Here is a 25,844-nt window from a genome sequence, read left to right on the forward strand (position 1 = left end):
GAATGAGGAAGATGTCCGGACACATTGCCTGCGCAACACCACATTTCTGTACGGTGTTACTTTTTAATTACATGTACACCAGCAACTTGTCTTCCAGAAATAAGGGGCCCATGGAGTGCCTTTTTGTTTAAGTACATTTTTTGTACTAATTTAATTAATTAAGTTTAAAAAAAAAAAAAAAAGAGTCTGTTCGGCAAAGAAACCTCTTTTGTCGGAATAAATAAAGAGTTGTTTGAAAGTCTAGAAAAAATATTATTTCATAGGCCCTTTAAAGTTGAACAAAGTCCAACCAAGAAGGGACTTTCAAGAAAAAAAAATGGTATTGACCAAAATATAACATGGTTATGTTTGTAAACGCAAATTATTTTGCCAACAATAAATTGTTATTAGGAATGATTAAGCTTTTGAAATGAAAACTTTAAAGCCTTACTGTTGAATGACAGAAACAAGTGGTTTTTAAGGATTACAAGATCGAGTTGAATTTAATTTTGTTCATTAAGAAAACAAGGAGCGTACCAAGAAAAATGAAGAGAAAAGAAAAAAGATAAAAGTGCTTAAATTACGAATAATACTTATAATGGTAAGACAAGAACTTTAAGATCACTGCCTTTTCGTTGGAAGAAAAAAAAGAAGAAAAAAACTGAATCATTAGAAAATTCTTAATACCAGGCAAGAGGTTTAACCAATTTATTTGAAGACATTTGAACAACCAGCAACAAGCAGGATGCGCTGGAACGGGCCGAAGGAAAGTTTCGACACAGTAATTGGTGACAGATGGAATGTTCCATTCCACCCGGCTTCACCTTGTGGAATGGAACAGTCCGTCTGTCACCTCCAGTGCGTTCGATTACTTCCCCCGCGCTTACTCATGCAAGCGCGACAGCATTAAAATAAAATGGTTAAAATAGGATGTATGCTGCAAAAATAAAATACGCAGGCTGGAAGAAAAAAACTGTCTGGTTCCTTTTGCACAAAAAAACATTATCATTCAATACTATTATTGGATACAGGGAACATGACTGAAATGGTGGCACTATGATAAAGGTCTATTGTGCATTTTTTGTTCAATGTGGAGAAAAACATCAATGTAGAAATCGTTGACACCAAAACATTTTTTTTTTAAATGAGATAATTACACTTTGTAACAATCCAGATGCCCACAGTAGAAAAAAGAATACCTGTTTTGTTAAAATCTGATAAAAGTCTTTGGGAGAAGTTTTAAAAAAAAATTTAAAAAAAGATTATATTTGTTGACGAGAACAGACCATCTCTGAATCTCGCTCGATTGTCAAACTCAGGCCCAAAAAGATGGACGCATCTACCACCATACTGCGCCTGCAGCAGGAGAAGCGAGACCTGCTGCAGTGTCCAGTGAGCTTTATAGCAATATACAATATATCAATTTTATGTGTGTTTGTATAATGCTTATATATGTGTATGTATTTTGTATTTTTCAGATGCTTTAGATGTGTATAATTTGTTTCTTCCCATGTGATTCCTTACTGTAAAAATGGTAGTTTTTCTTTGTTTATAAAGGGGGTGTATATATATTTTTTCCTAAGTAATATCTGTCATATGTAATTTGGTTTCATCACTAGCATTTTGCTTGTCCTGATATATTTTCAATTCTAATAAGCATAATATAGAGGGAAGAAGATATGTGCCTGCAAAAAATAAGGGAACAATTATACAGTTGGAAATTCCTTCTGAACCGGTATGTCACCCAGTTGTGGCATTTAGTGTAGACAGACACATTTACAGTCCGGAGGACATGATTAAAATATCATATCTAATATAATCATATTATCTTGAAATCTCTAATTGCATGAATAGCAATAAGTTTATCAAATTTTTGGAGTTCTTTTTAGTAAAAAAAATATTTGTTACTTTAAGACACGATTTCTCAAAAAATGTTTCTCATACTTGAATGTATAATCTGTAATAAAAATGTAAAACTGGGTTAAAACATTTAACTTTTTTTTTCTTAGACTTGCCCCACTCGTGTCAAAGACCACCCTACAGACGAAGCAATGAGCCAGAAACCAAAGGTAAACAGTTAGTAGTATATACTGAGCAGCTCGACCCCCAATGAGGTGGCATTGAGGTGAGGCGTGAGGCGGGATGGTGAGGCGGGTGAGGCGGGATGGTGAGGCGGGTGAGGCGGGATGAGGCAGAACTACAAGCATTACAACAAATTTGGTATCAAATTAAAGGGGACAGCAAGCTCTTTCATTTGAGTGGTATGTCATGGGGATGGAATATAGTTAAGGGTGATTTTGTTGCTCAAAAAAAAACATTTTTGGTCAAAAGACATGTTTTTAGGCTAAAATCATGGATTTTGGGTAGTCACATTGACACTTTGTTTAAACATGCAAACAGTATGTGGTATTGTGAGATGTTGTTTTTAAGTTCGAGAGAAAAGTTCAAATTCTATGCCAAAAGAGTTTTTGTAATTGATTATTAGTATCATAAATATGTTTAAACTTGTTCCAAAGGTAAGCGGAAAAGCGAGGCATCTTATAGCGAGCTATATTAGTAACAAAAATGCTAAGGATCGTTACATGGTATTTAAAAGCACCATTTTTTCACCAAAGCTTTGCCAATGTGTTTCGATCAAAAATAGGGTCGGATGCAAAAAATCAGATGACAGGAACAGTACTTTATGACGTAATAATGACGTCACAATATACTACCGAGCTCGTACATTAATTAATTGTAGAAAATAGGGTCGTGAAGCGTTGTGATGATATTCCAAGTAATTAATTTGACATTTTGAGGGTCAGGGAATTGAAGAGTGATATAATCGGTGACATTTAAGTAACAATAAGCTGATTTGCTGTTGCAGTGACGTCACTACTTTCAAATTTTCTGGAAAAATCTAAGCATTTTTGATTATGGACAAAAGTGCTACAATGACGGTATTTGTCACGCAGAAAATAAATTGTGTGAAACTGTGCGGCTCCTTGAATTTGGTCTTTACCACATCCATTTGTTTTGACCATTTACTATAGCTGGAAGACGTAACATTCTTATATGTGTTGTATATTACGCGTAATGAGGTATGGGTTAGGAGCCAGACAGAAAGGAACGTGGTAACCTGATATAGATTAACAGAGTGGCCGGAAATGGTGAGTGTACGTCTTTTAACAATGTATTACAAACGGGGGCCGCCCGATAGTACGAAGGTCCAATAGTCCGCCGAAGGTTCTTTAGTCCGAAGGTTCGCTGTGGGTGCTGCAGCGCCCCCAACTTTTTCCCAAAGTGTGGTAAATCGTTTGCTCGTTGGAACCTTCTCATCAAGTATTTCCGGAGATGTCATCGCAACGCTGATATTAACAACGATCATCATCATGATGATGACGCACTTCAAGAGGGTCCCGCCCAGTTTCCTGAAGAAATAAACGAAAACGAAGACGATCTGTCCCGCATCTACAGGGAGAACTGGGGGACCATTAGATCTAGGCTAATCACCGGAAGGCCCATACAAGACATTTACAATATTAGAATGACGCGACCTGGTGTCAACATGAGAAACATTTTGGAAGCAATTTTCAAGCGATTGACTTGTCGTTCGAAAATTAGTCTATCGTTCGGATTTGTTTTGCGCAATACTGAAACTGGTGAACTTAAGTACTTTCACCCAAGTGACAATAATGCCACCTTCACACCTACCCCATTCACTGTTGGTTCTCGCCAAGATCTTGAACAACTGATCACTAAGACATTGGCGAACACATGCAAAGATACGTAGAAGAAGAAGGTGTCATGAAAACACCACACCGGAGCCTAATTGGTAGCATGCACGCATCTCGACTTTTGTTTGCAACACCGCTTCTGAAATGGTATCTGACCCATGGACTTGAGGTAACTCGCATCTATCAGGTGGTACAGTACGCCAACTCACCTTGCTTTAAACCTTTTGGAGATGCTGTCAGTAATGCGCGGAGGGACGGTGACGTGGATCCAGCCAAGGCCATTATCGCCGATACGATGAAGTTGCTCGGCAACTCGGCATATGGCAAAACCGTGACCAACCAGGAGAAACATCTTGACGTTAAGATTTGCACTACCACCGAAGGATCATCCCAAATGATCAACAACCCCCATTTCCGCGCCTTACATACACTAGAGGACAATCAGCTATACGAGGTTGAACCCAATAAAAAATCTGTACGCCTGAACCTGCCTCTACAGATTGGGTATTTTGTATACCAATATGCTAAAATGCGGATGTTGCAATTTTACTATGATTTTCTTCTTAGATTCATCGATCCATCGGACTTCCAGCTCTGTGAGATGGACACAGATTCCGCATACATGGCAATCTCTGCACCACATCTGGATGACATCATCAAGCCTCATCTGCGGGACGAGTACCAGCGGGAGAAATCATCCTGGTTTCCGCGTGACGACACCCCCGACCACCGTGCGTATGACAAACGAACACCCGGCCTCTTTAAGGTTGAGTGGAAGGGGGACGGCATCGTTGCTCTTTGTAGTAAAACATACTACTGCTTTGGAGAAAAAGACAAAGCTGTATGCAAAGGACTGAACAAAAAGACCAACGACATAACAAAAATGAACTATCTGGAGGCGCTAGAAAATCAACCAATGGGATGTACACCTACGAACAGGTCAAGACTGCCTTTACTTACTTACATAACAAATTAAATTTAACATCTTTTACAACTGGTCTTGAAAATTAAAAAAGAAAAGGGAAAAAAGCGGATAGTCGTAGGGGACTCAGGAAACCAGGGCCTTAGAGCCGTGCTCGCGACTTCATCGCTCTCACACGAGTCTCGAGACAAGTCTCGAGACTTACGTTACAGTTCCACTCCGTTCGGGTTACTAGCGTAAAGCCAATGTCGCCACTAACGTGGCTCCGTAATGGAGGCCTGCTCGCGACTTCGTCGCTCGTACACAAGTCTAGAGGCTTACGCCTATACCCACTCCGTTCGGGTTCACTAGCGTTAGCTCACTGTCGCCACTAAAGTGGCGCCGTAAGCTAAGACATCTTAAAATCTAAATAATATTACAATCAAATTTAAAGGGGAAAAAAAAAAATGCCACCTCACTACTACCTCCACCTCACTACCACCTCCACCTCACTACCACCTCCACCTCACTACCACCTCACTACCACCTCCACCTCACTACCACCTCCACCTCACTACCACCTCCACCTCACTACCTCCACCTCACTACCACCTCCACCTCACTTCCACCTCATCCCGCCTCACCATCCCGCCTCACCATCCCGCCTCACCTCGATGCAACCTCATTGGGGGTCGAGCTGCTCAGTATTGGTACTGGCCTGCGTCTGTGGTACCCCTGAACAGACTGCACACCTTATCCTGTTTGAGTGCCCGGACCTCGGACCACCTGGAGATCTCCATATAGATCTTACCAACCCAACCTCGGAGACTGTCACATGGCTACATCAGCTGCACAAGATGTTTAGTGGTCAGCAAATCATACGAAAGAAGAATGTTTCTGGTTTTGAGGGTAATTGTGATACTGTCGTAATGTTTTCGTTGCTTGTGGAATCTTTTGTGTGTTTTGTATTTTGTAATAATCATTTGGGTAATTGACCACTTTAAGTCAGTTTTGTATTTCTTATTTGTACGATTTAAGCATTGTTCTAGTTTTGATACAACTTTGCGTTAGTTATATCATTTATTTGGTTGATTCGGTTGTTGTAATCTTGTTTGACTTGTTTAACATAGTGTTTGGTCTGTTTCACAATGCTTTTAGTCGAATTTAAAAAGTGTTCTTTTCAGCTTTTATTTCTGTTTTTTGAATGCTGTTCATTGTGAGGTCTCATTTTGATTATTACTATGTTGGTTTTATTTTGATATTGATATTTACAGGTGAAAGTCAAAAGACCTGTAGCCGTGGACGAGGAATGTTTCACTGGCCCAATGAGCAGGGTAACAACGATGCTCATTGTAATGTCTGGAGCACCAGTACTGGTGGATACATGCGCTTTATAAATACCCACATTATCTAAGAATTTTATACATTGCTTTTGGCATGATATCAAAGAATCAAAAGTTGTGAATCCCCAAAATTGTAAATTTCACTTTACGACCAACAGAGGGCAGCACTGTCTTTACGGGATCTTAATGCGCAAACATCCCATGAACATGAGCAAGCTGCCAGTGTTCTCCAAGCCTCGCCCTCCCCAGGTGAAACTGAAAGTCAAAGCCATGGACGAGGTGAGTTAAAATACTTGTTATAATAAATAATTCAAATGGGAGGCTAATCATCCTTACTCGCAGCTGAGAAGCTGAATTGCGAAGGACGCGGCTACAATGTGGTTGAGCCGCAGGCATGTAAAGGCGCCTTTGGCAGCCAGCCACATCAACCCATATATGACCACGGAGCACAGCCTGAGATCAAGAGTGGTTGTTTTTTTTGGAAGGAGGGTACCGGAGGGCCTAGAGAAAAAACCCTCCTGGCACAGGAGAGAACCAATGCACAATTCTACTCACATATGGTCCTAGCCGGCAGTGGCCGCGCTACAGTGGGGATCATTCAATTGTTTAATGAGTAACGTTGCATCGTCGTCAAAGAAGCATTTGCCCCCCCCCCCCCAGTCATCCCCCCCCCCCCCCCCCCCGTTTCCCCCCCCCCCACACTATATCTACAAATAGAGTAATTGTGTTTATTTTCTACGCTGATAAGATTCATAACAAGTTGAAGATAGAGAGTTAATCATCGGTTCTGTGGACATATTTTGGGCCAATAAAAGCATTATAAAAGCATTAAAAATGACTACACTTCTGAGTTGCTCTAGTGGCTTATTTCTAGACCATTGACAATGGGCACGCACACGCGTACACAGACTTTTAGTTCCGGTTCTTTTCAGAACCACACATTCTCACAAAAGAGCTTTAATCACATGGTGCTACCGCAAACTTATCTTGTCTTAGTATTTTTCCACCACCTTCAAATCTCATGAGACTTTTAGCTGCCATTTATTTATAGGCTCTTCCTTACTTTCCCCTTAAGGGCCGTTCACAATTATCAACATTTTCACAAGTGTACAAAGCGTACACTTTTTCAAGTCCCCCCCCCCCTAAAAGTGTACGAAAAAATGTTGATTTTTTTTCACACAAGTCTATATACATGTATAGACACTTGCATGTGACTTCGTCGAACAGCTTTTCACTGTCTCTGGCCCTCACACACGACATCTGCTCGCTTGCGTAGATCATTCACAAACACAAAAGCATTGACAAACTCTCTGTATTTGTTGGTCGGATTCTTGTGGACAATACATCCTTGTCGAATGCAAACCTTCAAATCTCATGAGACTTTTAGCTGCCATTTATTTATTGGCTCTTCCTTACTTTCCCCTTAGGGGCCGTTCACAATTATCAACATTTTCGCAAGTGCAGATGTCTTACCACTCGACCACCGAGCTTGCCGGATCGATTGGCCGGTTTGAATCTGATGTACATAGCAGTGGGTACCGCATTTTAACTATTCATAAATTAGAGGGTGCTAAAACAGTTTCTGAACAAAAGTCATAAATTTCTTGTTGATTTTTATACATTTGTATTAACTTTGTGTCCTCCTTTCTTAACACAACACCCCCTGCCCCCCCCCCCCCAAAAAAACCTCCTCACAGGGTAACGACAAAGGTGCAGTGACTGCGGCTGCGAAGCCTGGAAAACTGAGTAAGATTTTCAAACTTTTAAGATGGCTCTTAACTTTTAATTAGAGGCAGGACTTGCGCCAGTCTATTTAATATAGGGCAATTCCACACCAAAGTGGACATGACACAAAACAATTCAAATACATGTGACTTACATGTAAACAAATTTGACATCAAATGAAAGCTGAAACTAAAGTCTATAGTTTCAAGATTTGAAGTCGGATTTTTATTTTTGATACATTTCGGTACCAAAAAATAGGATAACGTAATAATCCTGTTTTAATCCTAAAAATGTGAGTAATAGTGATATGAAAGTATTCTACAATTCACACACAAAAATATGTACTAATGCCATCAGTTTCTGTCATGAGAAAGTATTGGTCTTGAAAAACCGACAATTTTTTTTTTTGGTTTTGCCTAATTTGTTTCGCTTCAGTGACTTCTAATATTTCAGCCTTCGAAAATGTCCTTCCGTTACCGAAAAAATACATATTTTTAATTTATTTTTAAAGCTTGCAGTATGAATGCATTGAAAGTTGTTGTGCAAAGCAAGTTTAGGTAGGCCTTCAATATGCCATTATAACTGACACTGCTGTACATGTAGGTACTCATGGCAAAGTACTCGTACTCATACTTGTGGAAAAGTACTCTACTACCCCTACTAGAAAAATCGGTCATCATCAGTAGAATTGGGCATCATTTGGTCATCAGTAGGCAAAAAAGTCATCAACAGGCATCAAACGGTCATCAACAGGCATCAAAAGGACATCAACGGGTCATCAACAGGTATCAAACAGTCATCATAAGGCATCACTCGTCATCATGGGGCATCAATGGTCATCAAAAACTGGCATCACAGTCATCACATTGGATGACTGTTGAGAAACTTTCTAAGAAAGAGGCATCACATCCTCCAAAAACTAAGTTTCAGTCATCAAATCCTCCAAAAACTAAGTTTCAGTCTCCAAAGAAACATCAAGAGTCATCAATGGACATTGAAAGTAAATGTACTTTGCACTTAAGGTTGCATATATACATACTGGTATGTACATATTTCATGTGGTAAGTACATACATGTACCTGGAAAGTACACCATGTGTACACACACTCTTAATAAATTTTCAGGACAGGTGTCTCAGCAGAAAAGACACCAAAAGTATACACAGAATTAAAACTCTTCATTAAAGAAAGTTTTACAGTGCCCTACATAATTTCTAACTAAAAGATCTTTAAAAGTAAGAAACACTTTGAGAAATCTTGTGGCAAACATTAACACTTTGAAATAGGCAAGACTAAACTTTTTAGCCACTGACTTTTATGGCAAATTCAATTGCTACCCAAGACAAAGTTGCAGTCCTTTGCAAACAACTATCTGATGATCAATACTTCTGCGTTGATGACTTGACAAAAGATGATCTCCAAGAAAAGCGTCAATGGGCAGGCAAGGCCAGCAAAGCTTGCAAGGCAGGGAAGAAATTCTGCTTCTATGCAGATAAGTGGCGTGGAAACGGTGGAGTATTCACTGACTTTTACAAGTCATAAATATCAAACTCCCTCTAACAAGATTCTGGACATTTAAATTGTTCATTGCCTTTGCATGCTTTGTGTGCATGTAATTTGTTGTTTTGTATGTTTAATATTCATTTAGCTTGCTTGCATGTATCTTGTCATTTATTTTGTTCACTTATTTTTTTCTTGTGCTTTAGTAATTATTAATATTATCTTGTTGATTAAAATCGGAAAAGTTTCATCTCTGCTAATTTGTTTCTTGTGCTTTTAGTAATTATTATGTTGATAGTAGTTAGAAGATGTTATTATTTTCTGTATTTTGTGATGATTGGATTCTTTTGGGGTTTGTCTTTGTTTGCAGCGTGGGGGCCGGGGGTGCAGGTGCAAAGTGCACTGCATGAATAACAAGTGTAAGTGTAGGCGGCTTATGTTCAAATGCGACTTCACGTGCAAATGCAAGACCTGCCAAAACAGTTGAGGTGAGATATAAATAATGTGTTGTTATGAATTCATAAATTATTCATAAGGGAAAATAGTGGCAACGGCCTTCTTAAGAAAGCTACCGTCAGTTTCATCACACCACCAGTTTGGACCTCTGTGGGGAGTCATTAAAGGGAACTGCATCCTGGAATGAGCCCAATTGGGCTACAAAACATGCTTTAAACGAAATGTTGTTAATCAGAAAGAACATTCAAAAGTAGAATATAAACATCCATTAAAAACTAGGCGTTTCTGTTTTGTTCTTGTGCTATGCGTGCGAGAATGACTTTCGGGGTCCACTTTTGCGACCCCCAAAAGACGGGCTGCGGTTAGTTATGATTCCAGCCATAGAGTATTCACCTTTTGTGCAGATGTGCAGATGCACCAAGTGCAAAAACTGAGCAGCACGGGACAGACAGTAATAGGCAGAGATAACTTACTGTGTTGTTATGAATTCTGGTACAGAGGGTACCATTTGACGAAGGCATGTCTTTGCTGGTACCTTAAAAAACTTGATTGCAGGCATCATGTTATGCCAAACAAACTAACTACAACATAATAATAATAAGAATAATAATGAAAATATATAAAGCATCGGTATCCGCTGCAAGTGTTAAATTATCACCAACCCCCTGTTTTTTCCTGGTTGGTGTAGCTACTACCAGAGAAGGACAACTTGCCGAACACAACTACCATGGGGGTGGATGTTCTATGCAAGGGTGGGAAGGTCGTCACTTTAAAGCTGCATTCAATATTTCAAGCCATTATGTTGCAAGCTGCAAAAGACTACCCAAAGTCGACCAAGACAGAATCTCACATGACATCTGTAAGAGATGCCATTAATGACGAGGGTAGGAAGGTAGCAGTCAAGCTTGGGCTTATTAAAATTACACCCCGCATGAGCCAAACTGTTGTATTATTCTGTTAATTCAATTTGCTCCCACATTAGGCCCTCCTATTCTCGGAAAAGTACAGGTATTACTGTCAACCATAAAAGAAACTAGAACTTCCGGATGAAGGAGTCAGCCAGACTCAACTTTGAAGAACTGCAATGTATCCAGCCCAACCTGTCCAGGAAAAAGGCCGTACAGAAGCCGTTTTGTGGATGATTTTGAGCTGATTTGAGAGGAAACAAGACGATATCAACAACATCAAGACGGACCAGGCCCTTATTAAGAGCCATTTAGGTTTAACACAGGGACAAAAGTCGGAACCAAGGGTTGTGCAAATCTCTAACGATCAGGTATTGTTGGGATGCGATGGAATTGGTACGTGTACCATCATTAGGGCTGCCTATTCTGAGTTGTACACTAAGGCATCAGGCCCAAAAGAGTTGGTCCTGAAACTGATGTCGGCTCTTTTTTTCAAGTGAAGATCTGGCTAGAAGCAACTTTCATGGGGGGAAGTTGTCTGCAAGGGAGGGGTCATCAGAAAGGACGTGCTGAAGCACACTAGGGTATTTCAGGCAATACTGGCACAAGCGGAAAAAGAGTTCCCCGATTCCACAAAAGGAGACGTATACAGGAAGGCACTCACAGACGCCGTCAACGGAAAGTGTCGAAAGATAGCAACTAAGTTTTAAAATCATGGTTTGCCAACAGATAATTAGATAATCCGGTTTAATTTCGGTTTAAAGTTAACCAGACCGAGGCAGTAAAATTTAAAATCATGAAGTGTCGACACAGATAATTAAATAATCAGGTTTGTTTTCTGTTTGAAGTTAACCAGACTGGGAAAGGTTTATTTTCAGTTAAAAGTTAACTGATATATTTTTTCACATTGTAGTTTCAACTGATATCAAACAAATCTATCAATAGTAGAACTTGTATCCCTTTGTTATTGATATAAAAAAAATACATGTAGTTTGTGGATGATCATCATAGTGAGACTGGGCATGCAAATATCACAGGAAAGAAGAAATTGCCACTTCAATAGGAATGTACATAAATTCCAAAATAGCACGACTCATCTATTAAGAAAGGTTTGAAGTAATCGTCACCCGCCGATGATGTTTATATTTCTTCCCTGACCGAAACAACAATAGGTCTACCGTTTTTGGAAGGTTAAAAAATGACGTTAATTTTTTTTTGTTTAAGGTATTCATCACTGCACGTTCCAGTTTTCACATTCGGCCCAATGTTTAATACTTGTACATTTCTTTGTAAACTGAGTATTTTCTCAAATAATATTTTTCTGATACATTTCTCTCTCATCCTCGAGCCAACTCGAAAACATTTTAATCAACAAAGCTTGGTGCTTATGCATTTTCGACTTTCATTAATTTTGTTTTGAGATCGCAATGCTTTTGTTTGTGGCGATTTTACGAAGCACATTTTTCTGTGTGAACATCACCAAGTGCCAGTGACCACCGGCGATACGTAGCCTGCGTGGGGCCACGGCCGGTCAACATAGCAGTCCACGCACCACGAGTGTTACTGTAAGGTACGGACCAAGTCCGGCCAAGGTGCAGCATTTTTTGTAAATGACTTAAAATTCCTTCTTTTTTGAAAGAGTACCACCTGTCTTCAAAATTAGATCCGTTAAAACGACATCAACTCTTTTAGGTTTAGTACCATAACATAACATATTACAAATAGGCCCTATATAAAATACCTCTTCTGACTGATTTTCTCTCCATCCGAAAACTAAAAATCAACATTCCGTAAATGCAGTCCGGTATGTACATGTAAACACTAGATGTGTACCGTCACAAAGTCGTGCGTTCAACATGTGTATTTTCAAGCTTCAACAATGAAAGTACTTAAAGTTAAACAAGCTTTTGAAACTTCAGTGGCATCTTTGGGGACTGATGAAAGGCTTTTGTTCATTGTCTTTTGTTGTTGATCAAGATAATCTTACCGGCTGGCCGAGGCGCGCTTAACGCTAATCTTCACAGTGTGCCAGGGCGGGCCGAACGTCAGGCTGTGTCATGAGCATGATTAAGATATCAATGCTACCAACACAATAGCCAATTTTAATGAGCCCTCACGAGAGCCATCCCGCCGCAGAGCGCCTGGCTCACTGAGAACATTGGCCAGGCAAAAAAACCACCGCAAAGGCGCCGCAGTATGGTGCGCCCCAGCACGCTGAGTAAACTAATAAAGACGCTGGACCTAAGGGAAGGGGTTTGCCCCAGTGTTATTCTGGCACTGGCTACAGCACCTTGTATACGGTGAGCAATGGGTCTCATACATTGCATATTCCTCATAAACTTCATTTATAATTACCTGTCTTTAATAATAGACCTTACTACCAGTGCCTTGAGTATCTAAGCAGAGACGAAAACAGGCAGAAGCAGAGAAGACTGGTATCATTTCTTATGTGAAAGTAAGTAGCATACATTGTAGTACTTTGAATGATGTTTAACACGGCCACGGCCACTCCAGACTCCCATAACAGAGGAGGAAGTCAAGAGCGCCATCAATGCACGCCACCGCAATGGCCATGCTGCCAGTCCAGACGGTATCAACAGCGAGCTCTTCAAGCACTCCGAAAACCTTGTCTCCCACCCACTGGCCAAAACCATCAACTCATCGTTTGAGCATCACATGATCATAGAGACACTAGGAGAAGGCACACTAATCACTCTTCCCAAGCCAAAGAAGCCCCCCCCCCCGGCCCACCAGCCAACCTCCTGCCGATAGCCCTGCTGAACAGCATAACAAAGATTTTGTCCATCATCACTCTACGCCGCATCAGAGACAAGATCGACCGCTTCACCGGACCATATCAAAGTGGTTTCAACAGAAGCAGGAGCTGTGCAGACATTGTATGGGCACAACGTATGCTGACCTCAGTTGTTATGACAAGGAATTGGGACTTCCACAAGATCTGTCGCGAGCTTTCGATACCATCAAGTGTAAATGCATCCTAGATGTCCTACTACAAGCAGGCTGCAACGAAGATGAACTAAGACTAGCAAGATCACTGTTAGCAGGGACGAAGCTCAGGGTCCATGTAAAAAACGAGCTGTCAGACTCATTTGAGACCTCAATAGGATCCCCCCAGCCTATCACCAGTCTGTTTCACCTGCTACCTTGCTGCTGCACTCTCAACCGTCCGTCACAGAGCAAAGATGGTCAATGTTAGGCCATGTCCTACGTATGGATCCCGACACACCCGCTCAGAGGGCCTTAGACTTTGCTGTTACTGGCTCTCAAGCCTACAAACCAAGACGAGGACGGAATTGCATAAATCTACTGGGCACAATACGTGCTGACCTCAAATGGGCTGGATTCGGACCCCTCCGCACTGTGAAACAACTCCATTGCCTACGGCAACTCCCCCATGACAGGACCAGGTGGCCGAAGACCAATGTGAAGGACTGATTGCGGCTGCAAGATGTCAAATCCGTCTACCGCAGCTGCAGTACACAGTATATATATATATATATATATATAACAAAGATTAATACCAAAAGTCGCTTACAAGTAGAAAAATCGTGTACAAAGTCTATGGGATTTGCCACGGAACAAAAAGGAGAGAAAAAAAATGAGAACAAACAGAAAGGCTTTTCCGCTACTTTGCAGAAAAGCAACACACAAAAAGGGGAAAAACCCCTTAACAAAAACAAAATTTGTCCCCAATTTAAATTGGAAACAGCTAACTAGAAGTGTATGTCTGTCGAAAACAGAACTTGTGGGTTTTTCTTTTAAAATAATTACTGTTGTGTTAAAATTAAATTTTGGATGGTTCAAGACAGCATAATTAAGAATTGTTGGTAGATACCTGAGCTACATAAGACTCTGGCATTTTTGTTATAATTATTACTAAATGTCCTCACTGGTCGACTGACGAAATTCTCCACAACCTCATCTACCAGAAAGACAATCTCATGCCAAAGAGAAGAAAAACTCTGAATAGGGAAATTGACCATCATGCAACAAAAAGACAAATTCTAGCCATTTTTAAGTTTTCGTTTTGCCAATTGGAAGGGTATGTGTACATAGAAGCCTTCTGCAGGCATGCAATTGGGAATTTAGCGGGGAAAAAACGAGAAATTTCAAACCACAATAAGACTTTGTACAGTGTTATTCAATTTATGAACGGCATTCTTGAGAAGTTAAAACCAAGGAAATCGGCTGATCCGAGGAAAAGTTGCTTGCCTGCTTTTGCTCAGGCAATTGTTTTCTGTTTCTGGTGTGATGTCATTTCAGGCCAAAACCCCAATGTTACAACTTTTCAGTACCAAAAGTTGTTTTTAACCGTAACAGTTTTTAACCGAAAATCCACACCCCTGTTTTGGAGGATTTCAGCTGAATCAGGATACTTCATATTGAACAAGTTGGGGTATTTTGATGGATTCAGGACAGTAAGCCTAACAGCACTGCAGGATTTTGATAGATTCAGAATACTTCCATATTGAGCAGTTGGGGGGGGGGGGGGGGCTTTTGACGGATTCAGGATCTCAACAATTTAACCCCTGGCTCACTGGTGGATACTGATGGACTCACTGGATACCAACATTTGTTTGCATGACAAAACTGATGGATTTTGGCAGATTCAGGAAACTTTCTAGTAAAAATACCCAAGGGGTTATGGTTAATGGCACATTACTGCCCGTGGAATGCACCCACTTGGCTACAAAACAATTTTGGATACAATTAAATGGCAAGAACAGTAAAAGTAAAATATAAACTTCCACACAAGCATCCATTAAAAACTGGCTGCATTTGTGTTATTCTTGCAAGTACCGTGCGAGAACAAATTTCGGGGGTCAATATTTTGTTCTCGAAAATCAAGCTGTGGATGCGTAAGAAAAAACATTTGTGTTGGTGCTCTGTGTAGTTTATGTGACACACACTGTGTATTGAACGTTGAACGGACCGGACAGGATTTACGTATGCGTATATGCCTTCACATCTGATGTTAAGACATAAGGGGACGGTAAGACATAAGGTTAGTTTCCTTTCAATCAGACCTTAAAAAAGTAAACAATACAAAACATGACATTTTGGGGATTTCAGGCAGGAATACCCCTTTCAAGTTTTGTATATTGTGGTATTGTAAACAGCATTAGTCAATGAGCAAACGTTTCTCAAGAACCTTTTCAATGAGCAGATTTTTTTGAATTCACAAGAACCAAGTCATTTTTCCCCAATGTACATTTTACCTTTAATGTACAAAACAACTTAATTTGCACAAATTACGGCAGGAATATCAGTTGATGGAGCATATATATGTGACGTGGTATGTCAAATTCAGGCACATTTGGGCAAGAAGTCAATTTTCAGTTACTGCAATATTAGTGACATATAGGTCTCTCTCAAATGATGTGACTACAGATTGCCACATGCATCTCGGCATCTTGGCGTCAAATGTTCGTGACGCTCATCGGCTGCACCTTTTTTCAATTTTTCAATTCAGAAAATATGAGTAACATGCGCAGGTGATCAGAACATTTTGTACTCACCGTGCACAATGGCGTTGTGCATTCAAAATGACAATGTAATTTTCTTAATATGTCTTATAAGAGATACATCTATAGACTTCGCTCTTACAAACACCACTTTTTTCTGAAATTTGATACTACAGCATGGTTTTGACATACTGTGTCACATAACATATAAAGAAATATTACTATGTTATTCAGTGGCGGATCCAACATTTACAGAAACGAGGGGGGTGCCAATAAAGGATGCAAACCTGAACATTCAAGCAGGGCACATTGTACTTGCTATTTAATGTGGGTGAAAAGTTTCTGCCTTGAATATATCACAAGTGAAGTGAAAAAAAAAGGAAAACAGACAAGATGAATGCACTTCCCATTCTGCCCATCTGATCCGCCACTGTTACTTGAACAAAGCAAATCAACACCGAGCTAGGATATATTTTTACATTCAAGAAAGAAGTAAACAGTTACCACATTCCCCTGGTCTTGTGCCTGTGGTCCCGTCCAGTGTGGATCCCCTCAGCGTGGATCCCCTCCAGCGTGGGTCCCCTCCAGCGTGGGTCCCCTCCAGCGTGGGTCCCCTCCAGCGTGGGTCCCCTCCAGCGTGGGTCCCCTCCAGCATAGGTTCCCTCCAGCGTGGGCTCCCTCCAGCGTGGGCTCCCTCCAGCGTGGGCTCCCTCCAGCGTGGGCCCCCTCCAGCGTGGGTCCCCTCCAGCGTGGGTCCCCTCCAGCGTGGGTTCCCTCCAGCGTGGGTCCCCTCCAGTGTGGGTCCCCTCCAGCATGGGTCCCCTCCAGCATGGGTCCCCTCCAGCGTGGGTCCCCTCCAGCATAGGTTCCCTCCAGCGTGGGCTCCCTCCAGCGTAGGCCCCCTCCAGCATGGCTCCCTCCAGCATGGGTCCCTTCTAGCTCCACCTGTATGATCCAGTCTATATGTCTCTGGGTAAGAGGTCTCCAGGTGAGGGCCGCAGAGGGTGCTGGAGCTAAGCCAAGTGGTCTCTCGATCTCCTTCGCAAGCATTTACTGGAAACCAGCATGGCCTGTTCACCAAACATACATAATACATAATATCAGATCAAGACGCAGAGTTGAAATACATGTAGAGTCAATTACAAGTCAAATCACAGGTCTAATAATACTCAAGACACACTGTGATTTTTAAAGCATTGCATTTTTTACAACTAAATCTGAAACCTAAAATAGCATGTGTTGGATTTTACCCACTTGATCGTTCATGTGGTTGTCCGGATCAGACCGGCCACATGCTAGCGGGCAGCGTGGTATGTACAGTGGTACCCTACTGTTGTGTACCATCATGTGCTGTGCACTCACGCACCACACACTGTATAATTACCGTGTGATACAGTCTGCATCACACGCTTTCCATGTCAGCAGGTCAATGTTTCAACTTTCATCCAGTGGGAAAAGGCTCCATTCAGTGTTGGCCTAGGTGTTTGTATATTCCCTTTACGGCCGGCAAGTGAGATCAGCTTCATCCTGAATCAAGACTCAGCAGCACTGATTTCAACAAAATGTACCCAAAGCAGCTTGATTGTACTATTTGTGTCCTTATTTTGTGTGGTTCATGAAACACCACAAAGCATATATGCATAAAAGGGAGGGGAGGAGAGAAGGGAGGGGGGCCCACTGACACCACTGCATATATAAACCATGCGGACAGGAGGGAAGAGGCATTTCTTGCATAAGTTCTTTACTGACGGCCCACTTGCAAAGAGTAAACTGCATACCTTGGCAGTCACACTTGTTGGCGATTGTCCCCATGCATTCTTGCATTTGCAGATGCCTAGCTTGGTCTTAGGCCTATCTCTAGTCTCCTCCAGCATGGCTTCCAGCGTCAGCCTGTCAGCTCTGTAGGGGCTCTGGTCTGGGTCTCTACAAAGTAAGAGGTCGGGGCAGCGTAGGGTATTATGGCTCCAAAACTCGCAGCCAGGATCCTCGTAAGTAGCCTGTTCATGGATAAAAAGCAAAATTAGAAATAATTCTTGAAGAACAAGCTAGAGGCAGAGTTGAGATTGTGTAAATCACAAGTCAAATCACAACAAATAACAGGATGAATGAAAGAGGAATATCTGAACAGTTCACATGAATTGCTTGCAAAAAAAAAACCCAGTGCTGTTAAACCAAACAGTGGCATATGAATTCCTTTGGGGAACTAACCCACCGGGCCGGTTTTTATGTGCAACCTCTATGAGAGAATGCGGCGAAAAAATCATTAAAAACGGGCCTTTTTCACATCTGTCGCCCCCACTTCATTATTCGACAGGGTATACCTTAGATCTCACTACAGTGTGACCCTAACAATATACTCTTTCAGAAAATGAAAGAAAAACTGAATAAGACAATGAGTTTCACTCGCGAATTGATGTTAAACATTGCATTTTCATCTCCCTGTTTTGTGTGTAAACCACGCGTTCAGCCAAGAACTGGTCCATTAACATCATCATAATGTTAAATAGCGCCACCTGGGAGCTTAGATCTCTCGAGTCATTTTTTTTTGTTCATCAGCTTTCCAACAATATAACCCTTATTGTGATTGGTTAAGGTTTAGGCTCGCGTGTATTCATTTACTAAAGAATTGTACATCTAAACTCCAATAAAATTTGCCGTTGCTCAATGGCTCAGCGTGTTGGGTCTGTTTATTGTATACGTGCTAGGCAGCGTTAGTGGATATACAGAGCCCGGGAGCTCTTATCTCTATGTGTCCAAGGTCATCTGGCTGTGCGCTTTGGCCAGTTTACATGGGGTCCTTCTGACCATAAAGGATTTGATATGTTATACCTTCAAAGAAGGTTCAAGTGCTCTCCAACCATGACGTGGCTCCAAAAGACTGGTAGATCATCTCACACGTGACGCCCAGTGTCAGCTCAATAATAGGGTTTTTGGCACTGCACCCACTGTTGGAGACTGGGTTAGGGACTAGATGACTCATCCTGTTCTTGTTAGGGGAGTGTGGGCAGGGCCGCAAAACAACCCCACCAAATTCCTCGGTCAGACATTTGCTGCCACCCAGCTTCAGCCAGAAGCACTGTAACTGCGCAAGGGCCGCTCTTTGCAGTTGGTGGCCCACTTGTACGAAGCTGGCCTATCAGTAATAGCCGCTCAGGTTCAGCCGGAAGACGCTGTGACTGTGCAAGGGCCGCTTGTTGCAGTTGGTGGTGTTTCAGCCCTTTTGTGTGAATCTGACCTAGCATTGACTGCACCTGACCCTTGATGGTAACTGTCACCATATGGTGGACTTGGTAACCTAGACATCCATCCACCAACTTGATGTTGCACATACTTCTTGTTGCCCGACCCAGCAGGTCCTCTAACCTCTAATTGTAAAAGTTGGCTTCCACTGTGTCCTGCAACATAATGTAGAATGAGAAAAAGATTCCAATCACTTCTTTAAAGGATTAAAAAGAGAGAGAAAAATCTGCCAATCCGATTTCAAACACAAACAAACAAACCTGAATTTGTTTAAGTGGTAATTGTTGCAGGGACGACCGTACAATTTTTTGTGCAGTACATGTTGTGTAATATAATCACTTAGACATTTCTGGGTTACAAAATTCCTTTTTCGAAAATTCCACAGAAATTCACATCCTATTCACCAACTTTTTCAAATTTTATCAGATCCAGGTTTTGTAGCGAAGCCTCTAATTAACTGGTTAGGGTTCTGTCACACTTCTGCGTATCCTAATTCCTTATGAGTTGCGCTTTGACATTTTTTTCATACGCAGTCGCACGCACAATACGCACCTCATATGCATCTCTAGCATTTTGTGTAAGTTTTATGTACGCAGGCATACGCATGGTACAGCCCAGTACGCTGGATAGTTTTGGGCATGCACAAAACTACGCTGCGTACGCTGTTACGCAGGTCATACGTTATAAATACGCAGCACATCGGCCCCGCATCGGTTGAGTGCAGTACGAGTACGCTATGTGTTCATGGGGGATAAGCGGTTCATTCGCGGTAATACGCTGACCTCCCGGCACGCACCCCGTCAGCATATGAGCCGGCGTATACATAGAGTACTTGCAGCGAAGATACAGCGCACGCTGAACGAACTCATAGCGAATGCCGACGTATTGCACGAATTAGTACCGCTCATTCTGCGAGCGGGCAGCGCATTGTACTTAAACGCACAGATAGCGTATTTGCTGCAACTCATACACATCTCATACGCAGTGGATGTGCTTAATTCGTTACTTGTACGCTAGATGTGCGTCGCACATTAAAGTCAAAGTAATAAAAAAATTCGACTTTTTGAGCGTACGGCTGCGTATTGAAATTTTTGATAAGGAACTCATAAGGAATTAGGATACGCAAAAGTGTGACAGGGGCTTTATATGAAAGCATTCTTAAGAACATTTGGCATCGAGCTATCACAAAGTAGCCTAGTGGGTAGCAAGATGGGAAAAAATGTTGCAACCTGACGCCACTTCCACAATTGTGTACAAAGTCTTTGGAGGCGGGGGGGGGGGGGCACTTTGTCCCCCCTGGCTGATTTTTTTGACAATTGTTTTTTGTCAACAATGATTTTAATAAATGTTTAAAGATTTTTCTGACATCAATTCCATCAAAGAAAACCTGCTCAACAACCATTACAATGCAACGTGAAAATGTCCATACAAATATGAAGTATGCATAATAATGGTCAGGTTTGAGGAGCGCCCCCATTTGGAAGATGGGTACCAGCCCCTCCTCCCCCCCCCCCCCCTTTTGATTTTACGGAGGGCAAGTGTCCGGAGAACCCCCCCCCCCCCCCTTTTACAGAGGGCAATTGTCCGGAGGGAAAACATGTCTACATTTCGGAGCGAATGTGCGGTTGCCCCCCTGACATCAAAAGCTGGATACGCTGCTGTTGAGATGATATATGAAGAAAAAAAGTGGCATCAGGTTGCAACCCTTTTTTTTACGAGTATTACAAGATCCCTGATTTGAACCCCTGTCGTCCTAGCCTTGGTCAATGCTCTCACCGTTATTCATCCCGTACGCGGTCAATCGTCGGCATACACGCGCTTTGCACATGCATGTAAAAATACAGCGCGATCAGCGACCTCACGCGGCCACTATTTTTATATGCAAATCAGTTGGGGACGATCGAGAGCCTTGGTTTAATCATCCATGTGAGGTTTTGGGGGTTGTGCTCATTAAGTTAATAGCCTTAGATGACCTTAAATGTCGTTTTCTTATTGGTCGATCGTTGCGTGGAAACTTGCATAGTGAAACGTGGCACCGTACATAATCCATACATGTACACGTTGCGTGTCTCTGCACACAGCACCAATGCACAAAAACTGTGGTTCCTGTCACGTCCGCAAAGGCCGAATAGCAGCAAATAATTTGATGACGTCCGGATTTACCAAGGTGTGATTGGACACTCCACATATTAGCCCCGCCTACACTTCTCTGTATTCGCATACGAGGTCGTGCGCTAGAAATCCAGCGCAAAATAAAGAAAAACATAAGCTTTTGCCGACGATTGAACCAAGGCTTGAGAACGTCCCCAACTGATTTGCATAAAAAAATAGTGGCAGCGTGAGGTCGCTGTTCGCGCTATATTTTTACATGCATGTGCATAGCGCGTGAGGATATATGCCGACGATTGACCGTGCACGGGACGAATAAAGACGAGAGCATTGACCATAGTATAAATTTCACAAAAGTTAGACATCTGAAAACAGCAGCACTTTCTGATTAGCCTATAAAGAGGGTGAGAATGCTTCTAAAGCAAAAAAAACCCTACAAAGTAAGCCTAAATGTGAAAATCAAAATTTGGCAAAGTGCGACACGTTTTGGTACATGTAGATGTGTGGCCTATGTTTACGAAATTACGGAGGCAGTCCAGTACCGTAATTTCCTGCGGATAAGACGCGTCTTATCTGATTTTCTAGACCACAAAAACATCGCTGCGCCTTATCTACAGGTGCGCCTTATCTGGTGTCGCTTGAGTTCAAAGTGACGGTCTTTGTGTGAAGAATTCTTTCAATGCCGCAATCAATAATGCGGTCAACCAATCTCAACTCTCCAGACATTGTGACTGTATTTTCATTCCAACAATGCTGCGATGTGTTGATCCCCCATGATCGTGCTTTCATTCCAACAATGCCGCAATGCGTTGATCCCCCTTAGTGATCGTGCTTTCGTTCCAACAATGCCGTCATACAAACGTTTTTCTTTGTGGCCGTTTTTTCATTCCGAAAATGCTGCAATCAGAATTACTTAAACGTTTGGAAATCGCATTCACTCAAGTTCTATTGTGTGAACGTTGAGGGTGTTTATTGTACAGGATATCTTCAAAGTCTGCTTTAGACTTAGGATAATATGAAGTACTAATGTTTATTTGTTGCACTTTCTTTGTTTCATTAAACGTTCAAATCGTTCATTTATTAATTGCCTCTTTTTAGACGTTTGTTTTAAAAAGTATTATGGGAATTTGTATTATCTTATTATAATAGTAGGTCAGGATTTTTATTTTAAATATGGTAATAGGAGTTTTGTTTTAAGAAATTTTTATATTTAGGATAATATTATGATAAGACTTATGTTTCTGGATTTGTTGGGACTTTTCTTATGATTTGGGATATAGGTTTGAAATAAAGGAAAAGAACTTTAAATACAAAAAAACATTACAACAATTTTTAGAAAATATAATAAAACATTTTTGTTACGTCTCCCCCGGTGTGACAGGATTATTTTCGTATGGTATATACATATAAGCGACGCTAGTTTTTGTATTAGTCACCGGTAGAGGGCGCAACATCTGGCTCGGAGGGACTGGGCAAGTCTACGAATCTGATCCAGCGTGCATGTTGCAATATCTTCAGACAGCGCGTGGACCATCGTTTCTGGCGTGCTGGCCGCTGATTGTGCCGCACTGCATTAACAAAAGGCCAAGGAAGGCCAGGATTGGAAACCGCAAGCAAGCATGCACAGCGCGCGTTGGCTGAATGGGTGAAGGTCGGTATCAATTTACATTGGTCTTTTCTTCATGGCTCTACATGTAACCAGCCAATGTGGTTACGGTTTAATTCATCCTCCGAATAGTGTGATCGTTCTAAGGCAACACAATGGCCCCTTTGTGGCGATGTACCGACACCGGGTGACGCCTGGTGTTCTTCTGTGTGTGGTCAAACATGCGTCTTATGCGGCGGTGCGCCTTATCTATTGGCGTTTGAATTTTTTGGGGGTGATTTTAGGGACCTTCGCCTTATCCGCCGCGCGCCTTATCCGCAGGAAATTACGGTAAATAGGCCACATTTATGGGGCTACATTGACCAAGCGCTTGCCTCTCACCAAGGTGACCACGGTTCGAATCCTGGCCGCGGATTGCATGTGAGTAGAGTTGTGCGTTGGTTCTCTCCTGTGCCACGAGGGTACTCCTAGAACTATGAGGCCCACTAGTGGAGCCTCATAGATCAAGAAGCCCGCAAAATTGCCTGCAGCACAAAACACTAATAAAGTACAAAAACGTCCATCAAAATGGAGACATTTCACACAGAACCGCTGCACAGTTTGCCCCTATACTCCGTACTTTATCTCTTGACATACTCACGTATCATGTGCAGAACTAACATAGGTGGATTCTGTCGGTTTTTAGGCCAAAATGATGAAAAATATGCCCTTTCCGCACTGAGCCAACCTGACACTTGAAATGTGCACGCATATGATCGAGCGATGATTTTCGGTTCGCTCGGAGCGTGCCGCGGGGGGTACGGTACAAGCGAAATGATAGTATGTGCATGCGTAGCCCCACTAGTGTGGCCGTCGGTATGCTGCGCTGAACCTCTGGCCACACACCGTGGTACCGCGCGCTACTGAGGACGAAGTTTTTCATAAAATTCAGGGCAGTTTCTTACATTTTCAGTTTCTTACTTTCTTATGGTTGTATTCTATGATGTCTCCTATCACTTCTGGGATGCTTAGCATGTGCTTAGGTCTAATGATGTTCCATTTTCCGAGATATTCTTCAATCTTTCTGGAGTCCATATGCACTCGTGAAACGTCTGGTGATGGCAGCCATTTTGAATGGGACAAGAGATGACCTCAAGCTGTGACGTCGCGTGTATGCAAATTGCTTGTCGAGCGCGCGAGTTGCAAATGCGACGGCTGTTTCCTGTACCATGCATTTATCGTCAGGGGGCCACGTGCACCGATCTCTATTCAGGATCTACGGCACAGGAAACAGCCGTCGCATTTGCAACTCGCGCCCTCGCGCGCTCGACAAGCAATTTGCATAAACGCGACGTCACAGCTTGAGGTCATCTCTTGTCACATTCAAAATGGCTGCCATCACCAGACGTTTCACGAGTGCATATGGACTCCAGAAAGATTGAAGAATATCTCGGAAAATGGAACATCATTAGACCTAAGCACATGCTAAGCATCCCAGAAGTGATAGGAGACATCATAGAATACAACCATAAGAAAGTAAGAAACTGAAATGTAAGAAACTGCCCTGAATTTTATGAAAAACTTCGTCCTCAGTAGCGCGCGGTACCACGGTGTGTGGCCAGAGGTTCAGCGCAGCATACCGACGGCCACACTAGTGGGGCTAGTGCATGCGTACAAGTGCATGTACCGTACCCCCCGCGGCATGCTCCAAGCGAACCGAAAATCATCGCTCGATCATATGCGTGCACGTTTCAAGTGTCAGGTTGGCTCAGTGCGGAAAGTGCATATTTTTCATCATTTTGGCCTAAAAACCGACAGAATCTACCTATGTTAGTTCTGCACATGATACCTGAGTATGTCAAGACATAAAGTACGGAGTATAGGGGCAAACTGTGCAGCGGTTCTGTGTGAAATGTCTCCATTTTGATGGACGTTTTTGTACTTTATTAGTGTTTTGTGCTGCAGGCAATTTTGCGGGCTTCTTGATCTATGAGGCTCCACTACGTAGAGCCTCATAGTTCTAGGAGTACCACGAGGGTTTTTCTCCGGGCTCTCCGGTTTTCCTCCCTCCGGAAAAATCAAACACTTTCGATCTCAGGCTGTGCTCCGTGGTCATATATGGTTCTATGTGGCCGGCAGCCATAGGCGCCTTTATGTGCCAGCGGCCCGACCACGTTGTAGCCGCGTCCTTTGCAATTCAGCATACCAGCTGCCAGTAAGGATGATTAGCCTCCCAAATTATGAAGTTATTATGAAGGCTACTGTCGTCCGGCTGTTCATTTTCATTCACTATTTTTGTTCTCTGACCGAGTATTTTTTTTTGATACAAAGGAAAAACATAAATTAGCTTAAGTGGTACAACCTGGAGTTGGGATTCTGGCACGAGTTTTGTGCCTAATTTCAGGACGGCACCGTTTTTCGGTTTTTGCTGCTGGCAGTGACAACGGACCTGATGATGACACGCCCCGGGCTAAATTTGTGTGATCTCGGTATCTCTAAATTTGGCCCAAAACATCCAGTACAAGTTCCAGCATTAAGATGATGATACACTTAGTTAACTTACATTTCATATGGAAGGTGAAATTTCCCGTTCTTGGCCGAGAGCATTTTCGTGTCCTGCTGGAAAATACGAGCAACCCATCACACAGCATAGTGACATACCATACCAGCACTGGCAGTGATGGACCCGCCCTTCTCATGCCGTACGTACAGTACATGTGGGCCGATGCAGCTACTCGACTCGTGGACGCACATTCTTTCGTTTTACACGCACTTCAACGGCTGTGCTCTCTTATCCTATCAAAAGCCGTGCAAAACAATACGGTGTCATATGAAAACGCGTCTCCTATAAAAACTGGATTCTGTGACCCGTTATTGGTTAAAGGTAAAGTCCATCTTTT

At 42.3% G+C, this 25,844-nt stretch overlaps 1 long non-coding RNA gene across 1 annotated transcript; it reads right to left on the reverse strand.

Moving 5' to 3' along the window:
• Positions 1–15,032: 15,032 nt before the first annotated feature.
• On the reverse strand, positions 15,033–25,700 carry LOC119746177. The gene is made up of 4 exons (XR_005273699.1): positions 25,508–25,700; positions 18,840–19,405; positions 17,789–18,007; positions 15,033–17,080 (listed from the first exon to the last, which is right to left on the reverse strand). It is a non-coding gene; the product is annotated as an uncharacterized LOC119746177 (long non-coding RNA).
• Positions 25,701–25,844: the final 144 nt, after the last annotated feature.

This window comes from Patiria miniata, unplaced genomic scaffold (assembly GCF_015706575.1).
Source record: "Patiria miniata isolate m_02_andy unplaced genomic scaffold, ASM1570657v1 HiC_scaffold_7, whole genome shotgun sequence".
Classification (NCBI taxonomy): domain Eukaryota; kingdom Metazoa; phylum Echinodermata; class Asteroidea; order Valvatida; family Asterinidae; genus Patiria; species Patiria miniata.